This window comes from Salmo salar, chromosome 22, assembly GCF_965601325.2.
Source record: "Salmo salar chromosome 22, fSalSal1, whole genome shotgun sequence".
Lineage (NCBI taxonomy): Eukaryota > Metazoa > Chordata > Actinopteri > Salmoniformes > Salmonidae > Salmo > Salmo salar.
The window spans coordinates 8,947,074-8,970,263 of record NC_138312.1 but is presented as its reverse complement, the minus strand read 5'-3'; the positions used below and the strand labels follow the sequence as shown (position 1 = coordinate 8,970,263).

Genomic DNA, 23,190 nt, shown 5'->3' with positions numbered 1-23,190 from the left:
TAGAGGGCCCAGTCATCAGTAGACCTAGAGGGCCCAGTCATCAGGAGACCTAGAGGACAAAACTAGCAGTAGTCCTAGAGCACCCAGTTATCAGTAGACCTAGAGGACACAACTAGCAGTAGTCCTAGAGGACCCAGTCATCAGTAGACCTAGAGGACACAACTAGCAGTAGTCCTAGAGGACCCAGTCATCAGTAGACCTAGAGGACACAACTAGCAGTAGTCCTAGAGGACCCAGTCATCAGTAGACCTAGAGGACACAGCTAGCAGTAGTCCTAGAGGGCCCAGTTATCAGTAGACCTAGAGGACACAACTAGCAGTAGTCCTAGAGGACCCTGTTATCAGTAGACCTAGAGGACACAACTAGCAGTAGTCCTAGAGCACCCAGTCATCAGTAGACCTAGAGGACACAACTAGCAGTAGTCCTAGAGGACCCAGTTATCAGTAGACCTAGAGGACACAACTAGCAGTAGTCCTAGAGGACCCAGGTATCAGTAGACCTAGAGGACACAACTAGCAGTAGTCCTAGAGCACCCAGTCATCAGTAGACCTAGAGGACACAACTAGCAGTAGTCCTAGAGCACCCAGTTATCAGTAGACCTAGAGGTCACAACTAGCAGTAGTCCTAGAGGACCCAGTTATCAGTAGACCTAGAGGACACAACTAGCAGTAGTCCTAGAGGACCCAGTTATCAGTAGTCCTAGAGGACCCAGTTATCAGTAGACCTAGAGGACACAACTAGCAGTAGTCCTAGAGGACCCAGTTATCAGTAGACCTACAGGACACAACTAGCAGTAGTCCTAGAGGACCCAGTCATCAGTAGACCTAGAGGACACAACTAACAGTAGTCCTAGAGGATCCCATTATCAGTAGACCTAGAGGTCACAACTAGCAGTAGTCCTAGAGGACCCAGTCATCAGTAGACCTAGAGGACACAACTAGCAGTAGTCCTAGAGGACCCAGTTATCATTAGACCTAGACGACACAACTAGCAGTAGTCCTAGAGGACCCAGTTATCAGTAGACCTAGAGGACACAACTAGCTGTAGTCCTAGAGGACCCAGTTTACATTTACATTTAAGTCATTTAGCAGACGCTCTTATCCAGAGCGACTTACAAATTGGTGCATTCACCATATAATATCCAGTGGGACAACCACTTTACAATAGTGCATCTAAATCTATTAAGGGGGGGGGTTAGAAGGATTACTTTATCCTATCCCAGGTATTCCTTGAAGAGGTGGGGTTTCAGGTGTCTCCGGAAGGTGGTGATTGACTCCGCTGTCCTGGCGTCGTGAGGGAGCTTGTTCCACCATTGGGGTGCCAGAGCAGTGAACAGTTTTGACTGGGCTGAGCGGGAACTGTGCTTCCTCAGAGGTAGGGAGGCGAGCAGGCCAGAGGTGGATGAACGGAGTGCCCTTGTTTGGGTGTAGGGCCTGATCAGAGCCTGAAGGTACGGAGGTGCCGTTCCCCTCACAACTCCGTAGGCAAGCACCATGGTCTTGTAGCGGATGCGAGCTTCGACTGGAAGCCAGTGGAGAGAGCGGAGGAGCGGGGTGACGTGAGAGAACTTGGGAAGGTTGAACACCAGACGGGCTGCGGCGTTCTGGATGAGTTGTAGGGGTTTAATGGCACAGGCAGGGAGCCCAGCCAACAGCGAGTTGCAATAATCCAGACGGGAGATGACAAGTGCCTGGATTAGGACCAGGCACTTCCTGCGCCGCTTCCTGTGTGAGGCAGGGTCGTACTCTGCGAATGTTGTAGAGCATGAACCTACAGGATCGGGTCACCGCCTTGATGTTGGTGGAGAACGACAGGGTGTTGTCCAGGGTCACGCCAAGGCTCTTAGCACTCTGGGAGGAGGACACAAGGGAGTTGTCAACCGTGATGGCGAGATCATGGAACGGGCAGGCCTTCCCCGGGAGGAAGAGCAGCTCCGTCTTGCCGAGGTTCAGCTTGAGGTGGTGATCCGTCATCCACACTGATATGTCTGCCAGACATGCAGAGATGCGATTCGCCACCTGGTTGTCAGAAGGGGGAAAGGAGAAGATTAATTGTGTGTCATCTGCATAGCAATGATATGAGAGACCATGTGAGGATATGACAGAGCCAAGTGACTTGGTGTATAGCGAGAATAGGAGTGGGCCAAGAACAGAGCCCTGGGGGACACCAGTGGTGAGAGCACGTGGTGCGGAGACAGATTCTCGCCACGCCACCTGGTAGGAGCGACCTGTCAGGTAGGACGCAATCCAAGCGTGGGCGGCGCCGGAGATGCCCAGCTCGGAGAGGGTGGAGAGGAGGATCTGATGGTTCACGGTATCAAAGGCAGCAGATAGGTCTTGAAGGATGAGAGCAGAGGAGAGAGAGTTAGCTTTAGCAGTGCGGAGAGCCTCCGTGACACAGAGAAGAGCAGTCTCAGTTGAATGCCCAGTCTTGAAACCTGACTGATTAGGATCAAGAAGGTCATTCTGAGAGAGATAGCAAGAGAGCTGGCCAAGGACGGCGCGTTCAAGAGTTTTGGAGAGAAAGGAAAGAAGGGATACTGGTCTGTAGTTGTTGACATCGGAGGGATCGAGTGTAGGTTTTTTCAGAAGGGGTGCAACTCTCGCTCTCTTGAAGACGGAAGGGACATAGCCAGCGGTCAAGGATGAGTTGATGAGCGAGGTGAGGTAGGGGAGACGGTCTCCGGAAATGGTCTGGAGAAGAGAGGAGGGGATAGGGTCAAGTGGGCAGGTTGTTGGGCGGCCGGCCGTCACAAGACGCGAGATTTCATCTGGAGAGAGAGGGGAGAAAGAGGTCAAAGCACAGGGTAGGGCAGTGTGAGCAGGACCAGCAGTGTCGTTTGACTTAGCAAACGAGGATCGGATGTCGTCAACCTTCTTTTCAAAATGGTTGACGAAGTCATCCGCAGAGAGGGAGGAGGGGGGGGGGAGGGGGAGGAGGATTCAGGAGGGAGGAGAAGGTAGCAAAGAGCTTCCTAGGGTTAGAGGCAGATGCTTGGAGTTTAGAGTGGTAGAAAGTGGCTTTAGCAGCAGAGACAGAAGAGGAAAATGTAGAGAGGAGGGAGTGAAAGGATGCCAGGTCCGCAGGGAGGCGAGTTTTTCTCCATTTCCGCTCGGCTGCCCGGAGCCCTGTTCTGTGAGCTCGCAGTGAGTCGTCGAGCCACGGAGCAGGAGGGGAGGACCGAGCCGGCCTGGAGGATAGGGGACAGAGGAAATCAAAGGATGCAGAGAGGGAGGAGAGGAGGGTTGAGGAGGCAGAATCAGGAGATAGGTTGGAGAAGGTTTGAGCAGAGGGAAGAGATGATAGGATGGAAGAGGAGAGAGTAGCGGGAGAGAGAGAGAGCGAAGGTTGGGACGGCGCAATACCATCCGAGTAGGGGCAGAGTGAGAAGTGTTGGATGAGAGCGAGAGGGAAAAGGATACAAGGTAGTGGTCGGAGACTTGGAGGGGAGTTGCAATGAGATTAGTGGAAGAACAGCATCTAGTAAAGATGAGGTCAAGCGTATTGCCTGCCTTGTGAGTAGGGGGGGAAGGTGAGAGGGTGAGGTCGAAAGAGGAGAGGAGTGGAAAGAAGGAGGCAGAGAGGAATGAGTCGAAGGTAGACGTGGGGAGGTTAAAGTCACCCAGAACTGTGAGAGGTGAGCCATCCTCAGGAAAGGAACTTATCAAGGCGTCAAGCTCATTGATGAACTCTCCAAGGGAACCTGGAGGGCGATAAATGATAAGGATGTTAAGCTTGAAAGGGCTGGTAACTGTGACAGCATGGAATTCAAATGAGGAGATAGACAGATGGGTCAGGGGAGAAAGAGAGAATGTCCACTTGGGAGAGATGAGGATTCCAGTGCCACCACCCCGCTGGCTCGATGCTCTAGGGGTATGCGAGAACACGTAGTCAGACGAGGAGAGAGCAGTAGGAGTAGCAGTGTTATCTGTGGTAATCCATGTTTCCGTCAGCGCCAGGAAGTCTAGGGACTGGAGGGTAGCATAGGCTGAGATGAACTCAGCCTTGTTGGCCGCAGACCGGCAGTTCCAGATGCTGCCGGAGACCTGGAACTCCACGTGGGTCGTGCGCGCTGGGACCACCAGGTTAGAGTGGCAGTGGCCACGCGGTGTGGAGCGTTTGTATGGCCTGTGCAGAGGAGAGAGAACAGGGATAGACAGACACATAGTAGACAAGCTACAGAAGAGGCTACGCTAATGCAAAGGAGATTGGAATGACAAGTGGACTACACGTCTCGAATGTTCAGGAAGTTAAGCTTACGTTGCAAAAATCTTATTGACTAAAATGATACAGTACTGCTGGCTGGTGGAGTAGGCTAGCTAGCAGTGGCTGCGTTGTTGACTTTGAACGTGTAGCTGGCTAGGTAACCTCGGTAGTTTCAGTACTACACCTTGTCATGATACAAAGCAACTTTGTAGCTAGCTAGCTAACAGTTATCAGTAGACCTAGAGGACACAACTAGCAGTAGTCCTAGAGGACCCAGTTATCAGTCGACCTAGAGGACACAACTAGCAGTAGTCCTAGAGGACCCAGTTATCAGTAGACCTAGAGGTCACAACTAGCAGTAGTCCTAGAGGACCCAGTTATCAGTAGACCTAGAGGACACAACTAGCAGTAGTCCTAGAGGACCCAGTTATCAGTAGACCTAGAGGACACAACTAGCAGTAGTCCTAGAGGACCCAGTTATCAGTAGACCTACAGGACACAACTAGCAGTAGTCCTAGAGGACCCAGTCATCAGTAGACCTAGAGGACACAACTAACAGTAGTCCTAGAGGATCCCATTATCAGTAGACCTAGAGGTCACAACTAGCAGTAGTCCTAGAGGACCCAGTCATCAGTAGACCTAGAGGACACAACTAGCAGTAGTCCTAGAGGACCCAGTTATCAGTAGAGCTAGAGGACACAACTAGCAGTAGTCCTAGAGGACCCAGTTATCAGTAGACCTAGAGGACACAACTAGCTGTAGTCCTAGAGAACCCAGTCATCAGTAGACCTAGAGGACACAACTAGCTGTAGTCCTAGAGGACCCAGTCATCAGTAGACCTAGAGGACACAACTAGCAGTAGTCCTAGAGGACCCAGTCATCAGTAGACCTACAGGACACAACTAGCAGTAGTCCTAGAGGACCCAGTCATCAGTAGACCTAGAGGACACAACTAGCAGTAGTCCTAGAGGACCCAGTTATCAGTAGACCTAGAGGACACAACTAGCAGTAGTCCTAGAGGACCCCGTTATCAGTAGACCTAGAGGACACAACTAGCAGTAGTCCTAGAGGACCCAGTCATCAGTAGACCTAGAGGTCACAACTAGCAGTAGTCCTAGAGGACCCAGTTATCAGTAGACCTAGAGGACACAACTAGCAGTAGTCCTAGGGGACCCAGTTATCAGTAGACCTAGAGGACCCAGTATTCAGTAGACCTAGAGGTCACAACTAGCAGTAGACCTAGAGGACCCAGTAATCAGTAGACCTAGAGGACACAACTAGCAGTAGTCCTAGAGGACCCAGTTATCGGTAGTCTTAGAAGACACAACTAGCAGTAGTCCTAGAGGGCCTCTTTCCTGTTTAATGTCTGTATGGGTGGGTAGTGTTGAGGGAGCTCTTTTCAGGAAGGTATCCGGGTCTGGGTCAGAGACTCGGAGGCAGAGATATGGAGATACAGAGGCTAAAAGGGGACAGAGAGAGAGAAAGAGAGAGGAGCGGATCGGAGGCTATTTTCACATTGACGAGGATTAAGGAGATTCTCGTGAGATCTTCGAGAGACATCACTACAATGTAAACTTGCAAATTTCTCATGTCTCTAACACTACCTCCAGAGGTCGTGCATGACACTCGAGACTGTTTTTAAAACAGCTCAAATGTATAGACATTTACATTATATTTGAGACTTGTTTTATTGAGTTTTCACCTGAAATTGCAGTAACAGTCTGTTACATTCTGAAATTGTCGCCAAAGAGAATCTCAACTGTATTTTTTCTCCCTTGGCTGCTCTGAGCCACCGTGTAGGCAAGAAGCCATCCAAGCTAGCTAGCTATGCAAGCTATTTGTGTTAACCTCATATAATGACGTTCATGATATTGATAAAATTAATCCAGGTTTGTTTTAAGGTAACAGTAATACGCTGAAATTGTAATGTAGGCCTCAGAGCTAGCTATCCAGCTATGGTTCAGCTAATGTCAGCATTCTGCCAACTAGTAGACATAGCCAACTAGCTAGCTAGCTAAGGAGAAGGCAGAAATCATTTTGTTTAACTTGTTACCTAGCGAGCTCTGTACTATATTATGAATGACACTATGATAACATTACTGTACTTTTATATTTGTATGTTTGATATGCAGTAGCTAGCTAGCTCTGTGCTGTTTTATCTTGCAAGCTAGCTAACTTACATTTAATATCTGTACGAAAGAGAAAATAAACCATTGAATTGTCTGCACATGCTTGTGAATTGTTGCATTATTTAAAAGTGCAATATGGTTTGTTTGCATTATTCAAGAGTGTAGTTAATACGTTTTAGAGGAAAAGTTGTTCACATTGTTGAATAATGCTTACTGGCTAGTAGCTACTGTGATGCTGACATTTCCGGTAAATTTGGAGGTGCAGGGCAAGAATGTCTCGTTGCCAACCACAACGATAGGTAAGGCAAGGATGTAATGTAAATTGGAAATTCTATATACATTTTATATCAATTGAAATCTCGTTGCGTGCCTCTCCTTAAACATTCGTCAATGGGAATAGCCCATAGAGAGAGGGGGGGGGTTGTGGTTGTCGTTGCTCAACATGTACAGGGTCATGTGCAGTAGGCACCAAATGGAAGAAAACTGAGCAAAATGTGTAGGGACTATTTACATTTTCCAGTAACAAATGTAAATGTTCGTTTTCCTTTGACATTTTGTAACACAACCTGGTATGAGCTGTCAGACAGGTGTGCGTTTAGGTAAACCCTGGGTTAGCTGGCTTGCTAGCTGGTTTAGGTGAGGCCAGCTGTGTGCTTGGACCTGTGATATCTGGTCTCTGGGGGAGTTGCTGGGAAATTGAAGGTTATAAAAGCAGAGTGCCGGGCAGGCACCATTCCTTGGTCTGCCTAGCATGTGTGTGTGTGTGTTGCTCATTGAGGAGCAGATGGCTAGTTCTAGTTCTCCTCAGTGGAAATAATCTGACTGAGGCCTGTTACAGCAGGAAGCTGTGCCCAGTCACACACAAACCCATGTTCCCTCAGACCTGTCTGACCAGTGGAACATCACTGATGGACAGTGTGGTCATTAGGTCAAAATTCCTGTTCTAAAATCACTTCCCTGCTGAAAAAAACAGCATATACCAGTATAGGCTGGTGACCAGCCTTTGTTGTGTTTATGTCTGTTACCCACAAACAAGCATCAAGTCACATGCTAGTTCACAAGGTGATGTCTAATTCCTATTGTAATGTAGCCTGAGTGGAGATATCTAACAATGTGGTATTGTACTGCCAAGGTTAGAATAATAAATAAATGAGACCTAAACCATCTAAACTGGAACAACCATTTCAGTAAGGGGTGCAATAAATCCAATTAAAAGTTGAATTTGTTTAGAAAAAAATTGTTATTTATCTTTGTGTAGCATAAGATTAATTAATGTATTAATTAATCAATCAATGTACACGCAAAAACACATATTGAAACAAACAATTCTAACAATCAAACTGCAATAGAGCATGCTGGGAAATATGATAATGATGGGCGTGGTTTTGCAGACCATCTTGACCAGCGCTACATCATGCTGAACCAGCATACACTTTGTCAGGGCTGAGGGTGATATGTGTAAGCACTATTTTTTATTTTTTTTATTTTGCATTTCAGGAAGGGTTCTTTACTGCTGTGATGGTTGTAAAGAACCATCCTGTTCTTTCCCTCCCCACCATGTTTTCCTTTTATGCCATGAAATGCTACATTGTTAAGAAGTTCCTGTAATTTTAGGGTACACTACAGGATACTGGTTGCAGTGAAAGTAAGGTAAACAACAAGTTAATGAATTTTTACAGCTGAATTAAGGTGTTATTGCTGTAAAGGGGCAGTATGCTGCTGAATGCTGGTTACTTGAGACTATACCTCACTTGGGATTTGAACTCACAACCTCTTAGTTGCTAACAACCTGAATTTCCTGGTATGCCACCAAGTCTGTGGGCATGATAGAGATCGGCCACAGATTTAATGGCAATAATACATTTCTGGACTTTGCTAAAAGTGGCCCAGAATCAAGTCAATAATTGACAGATTACCTGACAACACCAATGTAAAAATAACAGTGCTCAGGGACACTTGATGTAAAGGGTACATAAACACTTAGGGGATTTGAACTTGCAAGCTTTTTGGTGGAAGTGCATTACTGTTTCAGCAGTGCCACCAGGTACATCTTTATTACCAAGAACATATATCCACCCACTCTCAAAATTAGGGCACGGTTATTGTACATTGTTGTTCCCTGGGGTACAAAAAGGTACACATAAGGTACCTTCAGAGGTATACATAGGAACTCATTGGTCGGTTCCTTTTAGGGTACATGTGCGAATAATCTAGTATAATGGTACATTTTTCTACCCAATATTTTTAATATAAGGTACAATCATCACTGTGCTTTGAAATGTAGGTGGGGGCAATGTACCTGTGGGGCTCATTAACATATTTGGGGGCATGATCTAATATGTGTGTACTTGTGCCGACCATCAGTGGAAGTGTTGTACCAGTTTAAGTGGTTGATGGTTATGTTGTCAAAGGTTGAGCACCCCCCTTTTAACACTGTGAATTATACAGGCTGAGTAAGGGTATGTGATGTTAAAGAGTTGCACCATTAAGAGGTGACTGTGCATTTCACAGTAACTTAATAATGGTTAGTTGCCTGAAAGTTGTTGTGAATTTTGTGTTAATAAGCTAGCAACACGTTGTCAGTAAGTTATTGTAAAATTCACAGTAACTTAATTGCTAATAACTAACTGGCAACCAGATGTCAGTAAATTACCTTAAAATACACAGTGATGTACTTGCATTTAGCTGCCAGTAGCTCACTGTACCTTCACTTAACTTTTCTGATTACAAGAAAGCTTATAATATTAATAAGTGACAACCATTAAGCACACTTGGGACCTGTCCTCAACCTGGCAGCAAACTGACCTTCCTGCCACTATAGATGTTACATTTAATACCAGAGCTCCGAGGCATGCGTCGAAATCATTAACCAACCAACTTCAAAGCAGTGTGGCATTGCGTGTATCACTTTATCATTAGTACGTCATCTATGATGTACGTGCTTATTCAAACCTTGTGTTGCAAAATGCAAGATCCCACTGATTTCGCTGTGGTTCCGTTGCTTTCTTCTATTCCAAGCTGTTTTCAAACACCAACCTCTACTGGACACCCTAATTAAAAATATGTGACCGACCAGCTCGATTTGGTCTTATGTTTACATTGGATAAAAGTAGAGACTCGGAGTTAGAAAATGGTATATCATACACTACAATTGAGGAACAATGGGTAAGTAATTCTGCTTTGAAAGTTTATAAACTTGTAACATCACTTTTGAGAAAATGGCCCTTGAATGTTTTGGTGCCTACTGGAGAGCTCTTCTTTGTCTACACCCATTCAGCATCGTTCACACCCTTTTAAGCTTTAGCCACACCCATCTCTTTAAGGATTCACATGTGAGGCTATGTACTAAACAACCAAAGATTTCAAGACTAAACGCTGGTTTATACTACGGGTGTGTTCATAAATTTAATCTGGAGTGCCAGAGTGTGCTCTGGGCGTTGTCAGATTGGCCGTTCGTAAATTCAGAGTGTTTCCCTCTCGGAGAGTCCACTGGACGCTTTGGAACAAAAGTAGGGTTGATTCGAGCGTTCCTACCTAACAACAGCAGTCAAGCACCCAAGCTAAATGGCTAACATTGGCTAGCTTGCTAGCTATTTCCAGACACAAATGAGAGAACAGCTCACTCTGACCATTTTACCTGCCCTAGCAGAGCTGGTTAGGCTGTTATATTATCCAGAGTGTTGGTGACTGCAGCTGTGCGCTGGCAACAATTTAATCACAATGTTTTTTGCCAACGTTTACTGGCCACGGGTGTTCAGCGTTCGTAAATTCGTCAGTTATTCTGCGCTCGAATTTACAAGCTATGTCTATCGACAGTTGTCGCAGTGACATCATAAACATTCTATTGAAATAGTTACTTGCATAGTGGAGTCTTTTGTTTAGACATGTAGCTAACTAGCTAAACAATGAACCATAATCCCAACTCATAATCTTACTACCGTGCATGAATCTGCATATAGACTTTTTCTACTGTATTATTGATTGTATGTTTGTTTATTCCATGTGTAACTCTGTGTTGTTGTATGTGTCGAACTGCTTTGCTTTATCTTGGCCAGGTCGCAGTTGTAAATGTGAACTTGTTCTCAACTAGCCTACCTGGTTAAATAAAGGTGATATATATATATATATATATATATATATATATATATATTTTTTTTTTTAATTTAGCTAACCCACCAGGTTCAATGTTAGCTAGCTAACATTAGGCTATAACTAGCAATGCAAATGGCTCTGAGATATGAATAATATTACTACACAGATCATACGCGTAATGTTAGCTAGCTAGCCAGCCAACTAACATTAGCTAGCTAGCTAACAGTACACTTTAACTTGAAATGAAACGACTTTCTGACAAAATTAGAAACGTGTAATATATGAAAATGTAGCGAGCTAGACTCTCTTACACATATACAAGGATGGACGCTTCTCCCTCTCTGTCACGGATACCATGGTTGCCCTTAGTTTGAAGATGTAATCCAGAGCCTTCTGTGTTCTCTTTTCAACTCTGTTTGCATATTTGCAAACAAATGCCAGGATTTTCTCCATATCCTTAGCTATCAAGTGGAGAGCAACACTTATGCAGTTCTACTACGTGATATCTTTAAAAAAAACTGTGTAAGAAAGGATTAACTACACATACTGACCAGCTCATATTGTAGACAGAAGCGTGCTACATGGCAGACCAATCCAAACTCAACTCTTGGCATGTCCACTCATTATCTCAGCCAATCATGGCTAGTGGGAAGGTTGCTCACTTTTTCCATGGCTAAACCAGCTAGGCTCGTAATTTAGTTAGGATTTTGTGCCAGCAATTTCACTTGACTGGTGGATTATCAGGTAGAGTAGAGAGCTATGGAACGTTCAGTTACGTGAGGATATGAGGTCAAATCCCATTGAAGGGACACTATTTTGAAAATACTTGAATGTGAAAGCACACTTTCTGCACCGTTGTTCAAATAATTTGTACATTTATTCCAACTGATTGTAGGGTATTAAAACTAACGATTTACTGCTGGGCCATGGAGTTTTGATAAACTGAGGACCACAAAAAAGATGCCTATCTGTTAATCACACATTGCTATTTATTTGTGACCAGCAGATGTCGTTAATGTGCATTGTGAACAGATAATGAAGCTCAGAGTAATGAACCTATCTTCGACACAATTGGCTGGAATTCCTCAATGTTTCAGGAACCTTAATTTCCCCATCACTACCTGCCACACCATCAGGTCAGTGAGAGTGAGCGTAACAGAGATCAGCCACAGTAAAATACTATGAATTTTACAATAACTACTTGCAGCAAGCTGACAGCAACTTATTGAACATTTTACATAAAATTCCCAGTGAGCAACTGCCATTAACCTGTTAGGGCTAGGGGGCAGTATTGACACGGCTGGATAAAAAACATACCCGATTTAATCTGGTTACCACTCCTACCCAGTAACTAGAATATGCATATACTTTTCATATGGATAGAAAACACCCTAAAGTTTCTAAAACTGTTTGAATGGTGTCTGTGAGTATAACAGAACTCAAATGGCAGGTCAAAACCTGAGAGATTCCTTTACAGGAAGTGGCCTGTCTGACCATTTCTTGAACTTCTTTTCCATCTCTATCTTTTACTAAGGATCTCTGCTCTAACGTGACACTTCCCACGTCTTCCATAGGCGCTCAGAGCCCGGGAAAAAACAGAATGTCGTCATCCCAGCCCCAGGCTGAAACACATTATCGCCTTTCTCAAGTGGCCGATCAAGGGACTCTGGGCTTATGCGCGTGACCCGACCGCCCCCGCCTTTGTGATTTTTTCCTCTGTTTGCCGAAAAGGAGATTCCCTGTCGGAATATTATCGCTTTTCTACGAGAAAAATGGCGTAAAAATTGATTTTAAACAGCGGTTGACATGCTTCGAAGTACGGTAATGGAATATTTAGAATTTTTTTGTCACGAATTGCGCCATGCGCACGACCCTTCTTTACCATTTCGGATAGTGTCTGGAACGCACGAACAAAACGCCGCTATTCGGATATAACGATGGATTATTTTGGACCAAACCAACATTTGTTATTGAAGTAGCAGTCCTGGGAGTGCATTCTGACGAAGACAACAAAAGGTAATCAAACTTTTATAATAGTAAATATGATTATGGTGAGTGCTAAACTTGCCGGGTGTCTAAATAGCTAGCCCGTGATGCCTGGGCTATGTACTTAGAATATTGCAAAATGTGCTTTCACCAAAAAGCTATTTTAAAATCGGACATATCGAGTGCATAGAGGAGGTCTGTATCTATAATTCTTAAAATAATTGTTATGTTTTTTGTGAACGTTTATCGTGAGTAATTTAGTAAATTCACCGGATGTTTGCGGGGGGTATGCTAGTTCTGAACGTCACATGCTAATGTAAAAAGCTGGTTTTTGATATAAATATGAACTTGATTGAACAAAACATGCATGTATTGTATAACATAATGTCCTAGGGTTGTCATCTGATGAAGATCATCAAAGGTTAGTGCTGCATTTAGCTGTGGTTTGGGTTTATGTGACATTATATGTTAGCTTGAAAAATGGGTGTCTGATTATTTCTGGCTGGGTACTCTGCTGACATAATCTAATGTTTTGCTTTCGTTGTAAAGCCTTTTTGAAATCGGACAGTGTGGTTAGATTAACGAGAGTCTTGTCTTTAAAATGGTGTAAAATAGTCATATGTTTGAAAAATTGAAGTTTTTGCATTTTTGAGGTATTTGAATATCGCGCCACGGGATTATACTGGCTGTTGAGTAGGTGGGACGCTTGCATAGAGGTTAAGGAACTCCCCTAGCCTGGTTGTCTAGGTCTTAATTGAAAGGAAAACCCCAAAACCCGCAGACACTAGGTCCTTCTTGGAATGAGTTTGAACCCCCCTGTCCTATAGGGACAAAACGAAGAACCCAGGAGTGTTCCTTGTGAGAGAGTTCTAAAAAATCAAAAGGGTTCTACATGGCACCCAAAAGGGTTCCCCCATAGGTACAAATTACAGAATGTTTATTAGTTCTAATCTTTTAACAATCTTTATCATACCCACAGATCCAGTGGCATAGCAGGAAATTGAGGTCGCTGGCAACCGAGAGGTTGTGAGTTTAAATCCCTAGTGAGGTTAACCCCCAAGTAATCAGAATTTTGCTGGTCTGCAAAACCACACCTATCATTATCATATTTCCCAGCATGCTCTTATGCAGTTACATTTTTTTTTTAATTGTTTGTTTCAATATCTGTGTTTTTGCATGTACATTGATTAATTAATCAATGCATTTATCCTATGCTACACAAAGATAAATAACATACATTTTTCAAAACTAATCCAATCTGTTGGTTGGACTTAGTTATACATGTTACTAAATGGTTGTTCGGTTTTATTTAAGTATTCTCATTTATTTATCTATCTATCTAACTCTGGCAGTCATTCTGAATGCAGATTGTGGGAATCCACTCTGACTGAAGTCCAATAGGAATGAAATAGCACTTTGCAAGCCTGCATGTGACTTGATGCTGGTTTTGTTTTAGTTTTATACTGGTCAGTGTCCAAAAACACAACTAAGGCTGGTCACAAGCGAAAACACAATGACGGCTGGTCACCAGCGAAAACAAAATGAAGGCTAGTCACAAGCAAAAACACAACGAAGGCTGGTCACCAGCAAAAACACAACGAAGGCTGGTGGCAACCGTGGCAACACAATAAACATTGGTCACCATCGAAAACACAACAAAGGCTCGTCTGCCAGCATAACCAGCTAGTCCATGCTGGTCCGACCAGCTTGACCAGTTAGCCCATGCTGGTCTGCCAGCATAACCAGCTAGACCATGCTGGTCAGACCAGCATAACCAGCTAGACCATGCTGGTCAGACCAGCTTGACCAGCTAGTCCATGCTGTTCAGACCAGTCCATGCTGGGTTTTTTTTAGCCGGGATTAATGTACTACTCAGATTCTTCCTTGGCAGCTCTGTGTTTGTAGTGGTTGTGAGTTGCCTCTCTCTCGCTCTCGCTTTCTCTCTCACACTCTGTCTGTCATCTAGACAAACTGTAAACTGTATGTGTATACTCTTAGAGATGTTTTACATATCCAGATGTTTGGGCTTTCAAGAGCTTTCCATTCAAAGTCTGTGTTATCAACCCAGTTGAACAGATTGTCAATCCTGATTTGAGTTCTAACGTCTGTGTAATTAGACACAGAGAGAAAAATCTCTGGTCCTCGGTTTTAATCAGCTATGCTTCTGATTCCTTGACGGGTTGTAGTGTCTAGCGCTATCTCGCTGTTGGAATAAAGCAGTGTTTTTCTGAAAGAAATAAACAATAAACAAATTCACACAAACACGTGTGTGCACGTACATATGCACACACACACATTTTGTTCTTCTGTCCTTGTGGGGTCTTAAAATTGATTTCCATTCAAAATACTATTTCCCCAAAACCTAACCCTAACCGTAACCCAAACTCTAAACCTAACTGCTAACCACTAACCCCTAACTAATTCTAACGCTAACCCTAACTCTAACATTAACCCTAAACCTAACCCCTAATCATGAAATAGCCTTTGTAATCATGGGGATGTGGGAAATGTACCCACGAGGGAGCATTTTCCTTGTTTTACTATCCTTGTGGGGACAAAATAAAAGAACCAACCCACACAACACACACACACATGCACACAGCTATGTCTTACTATACTTGTGAGGAGTTTTAGTGGACCATCAATTGATTCCCATTCAAAATCCTGTTTTCCCTAACCCCTAACTCTAACCCTAATTCTAACCTAAACCCTAAGCTTAAAATAGCCTTTTTACAAGTAAGGACCGGCAAAATGTCCTCACTTCTCAGATTTTTGGTTTGTTTAATATTCTTGTGAGGACTTTTGGTCTCTTTTACTCTGACCATGGCCTGTACCCTACTGCCTAGTACTCTACTGCCTAACACCCTACTGCCTATACCCTACTGCCTGTACCCTACTGCCTAGTACCCTACTGCCTAGTACCCTACTGCCTATACCCTACTGCCTGTACCCTACTGCCTGTACCCTACTGCCTAGTACTCTACTGCCTAACACCCTACTGCCTATACCCTACTGCCTGTACCCTACTGCCTAGTACCCTACTGCCTAGTACCCTACTGCCTATACCCTACTGCCTGTACCCTACTGCCCAGACCCTACTGCCTGTACCCTACTGCCTAGTACCCTACTGCCTAATACCCTACTGCCCTTACACCACTGCCTAATACCCTACTGCCTAATACCCTACTGCCTAATACCCTAATGCCCATGGCCTACTGCCTATAACCTACTGCCTGTACCCTATTGCCTAGCACCCTACTGCCTAGCACTCTACTGCCTGTACCCTACTGCCTTACCCTACTGCTTAGCACCCTACTGCCTAGTACCCTACTGTCTGTACCCTATTGCATAGTACTCTACTGCCTACCACCCTACTGCCTAGCACCCTACTTCCTGTACCCTACTGGCTGTACCCTACTGCCTGTACCCTACTGCCTGTACCTTACTGCCTAGGACCCTACTGCCTGTACCCTACTGCCTAGCACCCTACTGCCTAGCACCCTACTGCCTAGTACATTACTTTCTGTACCCTACTACCCTACTGCCTAGTGCCCTACTGCCCTACTACCTAGTACCATACTTCCTAGTATCCTACTGTCTAGTACACCCACCAGCTCCTGACCCAGATTCTAACAGGTTGTTTGATAAAACAGCAAAGCAAGAGCTGTTTTTACTGCTCTTTGAAGGCCACTTTACTGAGCTGACTGAGCTGAGCCATATCAAAACAACTGTCAACCTAGATATCTTCTGAAGAGCTTATTTATCCATTCCTTTGCTCAGAGTCACTATCCATCTCTTTTATCCTCTCATCTCATTTCTAGTTCACAGAGATGGTTACAGAGCATGATTACAATTGTGAATTAAATACAATTACTTGTGAGCTACAGCGAGCTCTTCATTAATGTCCCCATCAAAACAGATGTGTACCTGACAAGATGAGCATGAGAGTTGATGTTGGACCGATAATTCAAATCATATCAAATCAAATTTTATTGGTCACATACACACGGTTAGCAGATGTTATTGCGAGTGTAGCAAAATGCATGTGCTTCTAGTTCCGACAGTGCAACAACATCTAACAAGTAATCTAACAATTCCATAACAACTACCTAATACACACACATCTAAGTAAAATAATGGAATGAGAATATATAAATATATGGATGAGCAATGACAGTGGCAATGGCAAGATGCAATAGATGGTATAAAATACACTATTTACATATGAGATGAGTAATGCAAGATATGTAAACATTATTAAAGTGGCATTATTAAAGTGACTAGTGATCCATTTATTAAAGTGGCCAATGATTTCAAGTCTGTATGTAGGCAGCAGCCTCTCTGTGTTAGTGATGGCTGTTTAACAGTCTGATGGCCTTGAGATAGAAGCTGTTTTTCAGTCTCTCGGTCCCATCTTTGATTCACCTGTACTGACCTCACCTTCTGGATGGTAGCGGTGTGAACAGGCAGTGGCACGGTTGGTTGTTGTCCTTGATGATCTTTTTGGCCTTCCTGTGACATCGGGTGCTGTAGGTGTCCTGGAGGGTAAGTAGTGTGCCCCCAGTGATGCATTGTGCAGACCGCACCACCCTCTGGAGAGCCCTGCGGTTGTGGGCAGTGCAGTTGCCGTACCAGGTGGTGATACAGCCCAACAGGATGCTCTCAATTGTGCATCTGTAAAAGTTTGTGAAAGTTTTAGGTGACAAGCCACATTTCTTCAGCCTCTGAGGTTGAAGCGGCTCTGTTGCGCCTTCTTCACCACACTGTGTGGGTGGACCATTTCAGTTTATCCGTGATGTGTACGTCGAGGAACTTAAACTTTCCACCTTCTCCACTGCTGTCCGGTGGTTGTGGATAGGGGGATGCTCCCTCTGCTGTTTCCTGAAGTCCACGATCATCTCCTTTGTTTTGTTGACATTGAGTGAGAGGTACTTTTCCTGACACCACACTCCGAGTGCCCTCACCTCCTTCCTGTAGGCTGTCTCGTCGTTGTTGGCAATCAAGCCTATTACTGTTGTGTAGTCAGCAAACTTGATGATTGAGTTGGAGGCATGCATGGCCACGCAGTCATGGGTGAACAGAGAGTACAGGAGGGGACTGAGCACGCACCCTTGTGGAGCCCCAGTATTGAGGATCAGTGAAGTGGAGATATTGTTTCCTACCTTCACCACCTGGGGGTGGCCCGTCAGGAAGTCCAGGACCCAATTGCACAGGGCAGGGTTGAGACCCAGGGCCTCAAGCTTAATGATGAGTTTGGAGGGTACTATGGTGTTGAATGCTGAACTATAGTCAATGAACAGCATTCTTACATAGGTATTCCTCTTGTCCAGATGGGATAGGGTAGTGTGCAGTGTGATGGTGATTGCATCGTCTATGGACCTATTGGGGCGGTAAGCAAATTGAAGTGGGTCTAGAGTGACAGGTAAGATGGGGTGATATGATCCTTGACTAGTCTCTTAACCTCTATGGGCTAACAGCCAGTGTAATCCCGTGGCGCGATATTCAAATACCTCAAAAATGCAAAAACTTCAATTTTTCAAACATATGACTATTTTACACAATTTTAACCTCTTGGGGCTAGGTGGGACGCTAGCGTGCCACCCGTGGTGCACTCCATCAACAGCAGGTGCATTTCAAGAGCGGCAAATTTGAATCCAAATAAATGTCAAAATTCAAATTTTTCAAAAATACAACTATGTTACACCATTTGAAAGATAAACATCTCCTTAATCTAACCACGTTTTACGATTTCAAAAAGGTTTTACGGCGAAAGCATAAATTTAGAGTATGTTAGGACAGTACATTTACAAGAGTTGTGTGTAATGTTTTGTCAAGTCAAAGACAGGGTCACCAAAACCATAAAACCAGCTAAAATGATGCACTAACCTTTTACAATCTCCATCAGATGACACTCCTAGGACATTATGTTAGACAATGCATGCATTTTTAGTTCTATCAAGTTCATATTTATATCCAAAAACAGCGTTTTACTATGGCATTGATGTTGAGGAAATCGTTTCCCTCCAATAACCGGCAGTCAAGTCAGCGTCACAAATTAAATAATTAAAATTAGAAAACATTGGTAAAATATTATATTGTCATTTAAAGAATTATAGATTTACATCTCTTGAACGCAATCAACTTGCCAGATTTAAAAATAACCTTACTGGGAAATCACACTTTGCAATAATCTGAGCACTGCGCCCAGAAAAATACGCGTTGCGATACAGACTAGACGTCATGTTGGGGAGATCTAAAATCGAAAATACTATGTAAATAATCCATTACCTTTGATTCTCTTCATCAGATGTCACTTCCAGGTATCACAGGTCCATAACGAATGTAGTTTTGTTCAAAAAAGCTCATCATTTATGTCCAAAAATCTCCGTCTCGTTAGCACATGATGTAAGCCAGCCGGACTTCTCGTCATGAACGAGGGGAAAAAATATATTTCCGTTCGTTCAAACATGTCAAACGTTGTATAGCATAAATCATTAGGGCCTTTTTTAACCAGAACATGAATAATATTCAAGGTGGACGAATGCATACTCTTTTATAACGTATTGGAACGAGGGTACCCAACATGAACTCGCGCGCAAGGTGTCTAATGGGCCATCATCGTTCCATGGCTCTTGTTCGGTCAGATCTCCCTCCAGAAGACTCAAAACACTTTGTAAAGGCTGGTGACATCTAGTGGAAGCAATAGGAAGTGCCAAAATATTCCTAAACCCCTGTGTTTTTCAATGGGATAGGTTTAAAGTCAATACAACACATCAGGTATCCACTTCCTGTCAGAAAATGTCTCAGGGTTTTGCCTGCCAAATGAGTTCTGTTATACTCACAGGCACCATTCAAACAGTTTTGGAAACTTTAGAGTGTTTTCTATCCATATATAATAAGTATATGCATATTCTAGTTACTGGGTAGGATTAGTAACCAGATTAAATCGGGTACATTTTTTTTATCCAGACGTGCAAATGCTGCCCCCTAGACCCAACAGGTTAAAGACAAGACTCTCGTTAATCTAACCACACTGTCCGATTTCAAAAAGGCTTTACAACGAAAGCAAAACATTAGATTATGTCAGCAGAGTACCCAGCCAGAAATAATCAGACACCCATTTTTCAAGCTAGCATATAATGTCACATAAACCCAAACCACAGCTAAATGCAGCACTAACCTTTGATGATCTTCATTAGATGACAACCCTAGGACATTATGTTATACAATACATGCATGTTTTGTTCAATCAAGTTCATATTTATATCAAAAAACAGCTTTTTACATTAGCATGTGACTAGCATGTGACTAGCATTCCCACCGAACACTGCCGGTGAATTTACTAAATTACTCACGATAAACGTTCACAAAAAAACATAAATTATTTTAAGAATTATAGATACAGAACTCCTCTATGCACTCGATATGTCCGATTTTAAAATAGCTTTTCGGTGAAAGCACATTTTGCAATATTCTCAGTAGATAGCCCGGCATCACAGGGCTAGCTATTTAGACACCCAGCAAGTTTAGCACTCACCAAAGTCAGATTTACTATAAGAAAAATGTTATTACCTTTGCTGTTCTTCGTCAGAATGCACTCCCAGGACTTCTACTTCAATAACAAATGTTGGTTTGGTCCCAAATAATCCATTGTTATATCCAAATAGCGGCGTTTTGTTCGTGCATTCAAGACACTATCCGAAAGGGTAAATAAGGGTGACGAGCATGGTGCATTTCGTGACAAAAAAATTCAAAATATTCCATTACCGTACTTCGAAGCATGTCAACCGAGGTTTAAAATAAATTTTTATGCCATTTTTCTCGTAAAAAAGCGATAATATTCCGACCGGGAATCTGCATTTAGGTAAAAAGAGGAAAGAAAATAAAGCACGGGGTCGACTCGTGCACGCGCCTAAGCCCATTGTCCTCTGATCGGCCACTTGCCAAACGCGATAATGTGTTTCAGCCAGAGGCTGCCTCGATATCATTCAGCTTTTTCCCGGGCTCTGAGAGCCTATGGGAGCCGTAGGAAGTGTCACGTTACAGCAAAGATCCTCAGTCTTCAATAAAAAGAGCCAAGATGAACAACAACTTGTCAGACAGGCCACTTCCTGTTCAGAATCTTCTCAGGTTTTTGCCTGCCATATGAGTTCTGTTATACTCACAGACACCATTCAAACAGTTTTAGAAACTTTAGGGTGTTTTCTATCCAAAGCCAATAATTCTATGCATATTCTAGTTACTGGGCAGGAGTAGTAACCAGATTAAATCGGGTACGTTTTTTATCCGGCCGTGTCAATACTGCCCCCTAGCCCTAACAGGTTAAAGCACTTCATGATGACAGAAGTGAGTGCTATGGGGCGATAGTCATTTAGTTCAGTTATCTTTGCTTTGTTGGGTACAAGAACAATGGTGGCCATCTTGAAGCATGTGGGGACAGCAGACTGGGATTGGGAGAGATTGAATATGTCCGTAAACACACCAGCCAGCTGGTCTGAGCATGCTCTGAGGACTTGACTAGGGATGCCATCTGGGCGGGCAGCCCTGCAAAGGTTAACACGTTTAAATGTCTTTTGTCGTCCATGGAGAAGAAGAGCCCACAGTCCTTGGTAGCGGGCCGTGTCGGTGGCACTGTATTATCCTCAAAGCGGGCAAAGAAGGTGTTTAGTTTGTCTGGATGCAAGACATCAGTGTCCTTGACGTGGCTGGTTTTCCTTTTGTAGTATGTGATTGTCTGTAGACCCTGTCACATATGTCTTCTGTCTGAGCCGTTGAATTGCATCTCCAATTCGTCTCTATACTGACATTTTGTTTGTTTGATTGCCTTGTGGAGGGAATAAGTATACTGTTTGTATTTGGCCATATTCCCAGTCACCTTTCCATGGTTAAATTCGGTGCTTCGCGCTTTCAGTTTTGCGCGAATGCTGCCATCTATCCACGGTTTCTGGTTAGGATAGGTTTTAATAGTCACAGTGGGTACAACATCTCCTATGCACTTCCTTATAAACTCACTCACCGAATCAGCGTATACAGTGGATTTAAAAAGTCTACACACCCCTGTTAAAATGCCAGGATTTTGTGATGTAAAATAATGAGACAAAGAGAAATCATGTCAGAACTTTTTCCACCTTTAATGGGACCTATAACGTGAACAATTCAATTGAAAAACAAACTGAAATCTTTGAGGGGGAAAAATAAAAAACTCACAATAACCTGGTTGCATAAGTGTGGACACCCTTAAACTAATACTTTGTTGAAGCACCTTTTGATTTTATTACAGCACTCAGTCTTTTGGGGTAGGAGTCTATTAGCATGGAACATTTTGATGGGGCAATATTTGCCCACTCTTCTTTGCAAAAGCGCTCCAAATCTGTCAGATTGTGAGGACATCTCCTGTGCACAGCCCTCTTCAGATCACCCCAGAGATGTTGAATTGGATTCAGGTCTGGGCTCTGGCTGGGCCATTCCAAAACGTTAATCTTCTTCTGGTGAAGCCATGCTTTCGTGGATTTGGATGTGTGCTTTGGGTCGTTGTCGTGCTGAAAGGTGAACTTCCTCTTCATCTTCAGCTTTCTAACGGATGCCTGAAGATTTTGTGCCAAAATTGCCTGGTATTTGGAACTGTTCATAATTCCCTCCACCCTGACTAAGGCCCCAGTTCCAGCTGAAGAAAAACAGCCCCAATGCATGATGCTGCCACCACCATGCTTCACTGTGGGTATGGTGTTCTTTGGGTGATGTGCAGTGTTGTTTTTGCGCCAAACATACCTTTTGGAATTATGGCCAAAAGTTCAACCTTGGTTTCATCAGACCATAACACATTTTCCCACGTGCTTTTGGGGGACTTGATGTTTGTTTTTGCAAATTTCAGCCAGGCTTGGATGTTTTTCATTGTAAGAAAAGGCTTCCGTCTTGCCACCCTACCCCATAGCCCATTCATATGAAGAATACGGGAGATTGTTGTCGCATGTAGCACACAGCCAGTACTTGCCAGAAATTCCTGAATTTCCTTTAATGTTGCTGTAGGCCTCTTGGAAGCCTCCCTGACCAGTTTTCTTCTCGTCTTTTCATAAATTTTGGAAGGACGTCCAGTTCTTGGTAATGTCTCTGTGGTGCGATATTTTCTCCACTTGATGATGACTGTCTTCACTGTGTTCCATGGTATATGTAATGCTTTGGAAATTATTTTGTACCCTTCTTCTGACTGATATCTTTCAACAATGATCCCTCTGATGCTTTGGAAGCTCTCTGCGGACCATGGCTTTTGCTCTGAGATGCAACTAAGAAAATGTCAGGAAAATCCTACTAGAACAGCTGAACTTTATTTGTGATTAATCAGAGTCACTTTAAATGATGGCAGGTGTGTAATGACTTCTATTTAACATGAGTTTGAATGTGATTGGTTAATTCTGAACACAGCCACATCCCCACATCCCCAGTTATTTAACCAGGTTATTGTAAGGTTTTTATTTTTCATTTTTCCCCCTCGAAGATTTCAGTTTGTTTTTCAATTGAATTGTTCACATTATAGGTCACATTTACAGTAGAAAAAGTTCTGACATGATTTATCTTTGTCTCATTCTTTTACATCACAAAAACCTGGCATTTTAACAGGGGTGTGTAGACTTTTTATATCCACTGTACGTCAATATTATTCTCTGAGGCTACTCGGAAAATATCCCAGTCCGCGTGATTAAAACAATCTTGAAGTGTGGATTCCGATTGGTCAGACCAGCGTTGAATAGTCCTTAGCACAGGTACATCCTGTTTGAGTTTC

At 43.6% G+C, this 23,190-nt stretch overlaps 1 protein-coding gene across 2 annotated transcripts in view; it reads left to right on the top strand.

Annotated features, from left to right (window-relative positions):
- LOC106582694 (rho guanine nucleotide exchange factor 3) overlaps nt 1-23,190 on the top strand; it is a 130,882-nt gene that overhangs the window by 56,578 nt on the left and 51,114 nt on the right. The gene's annotated exons all lie outside the window — the stretch shown is intronic.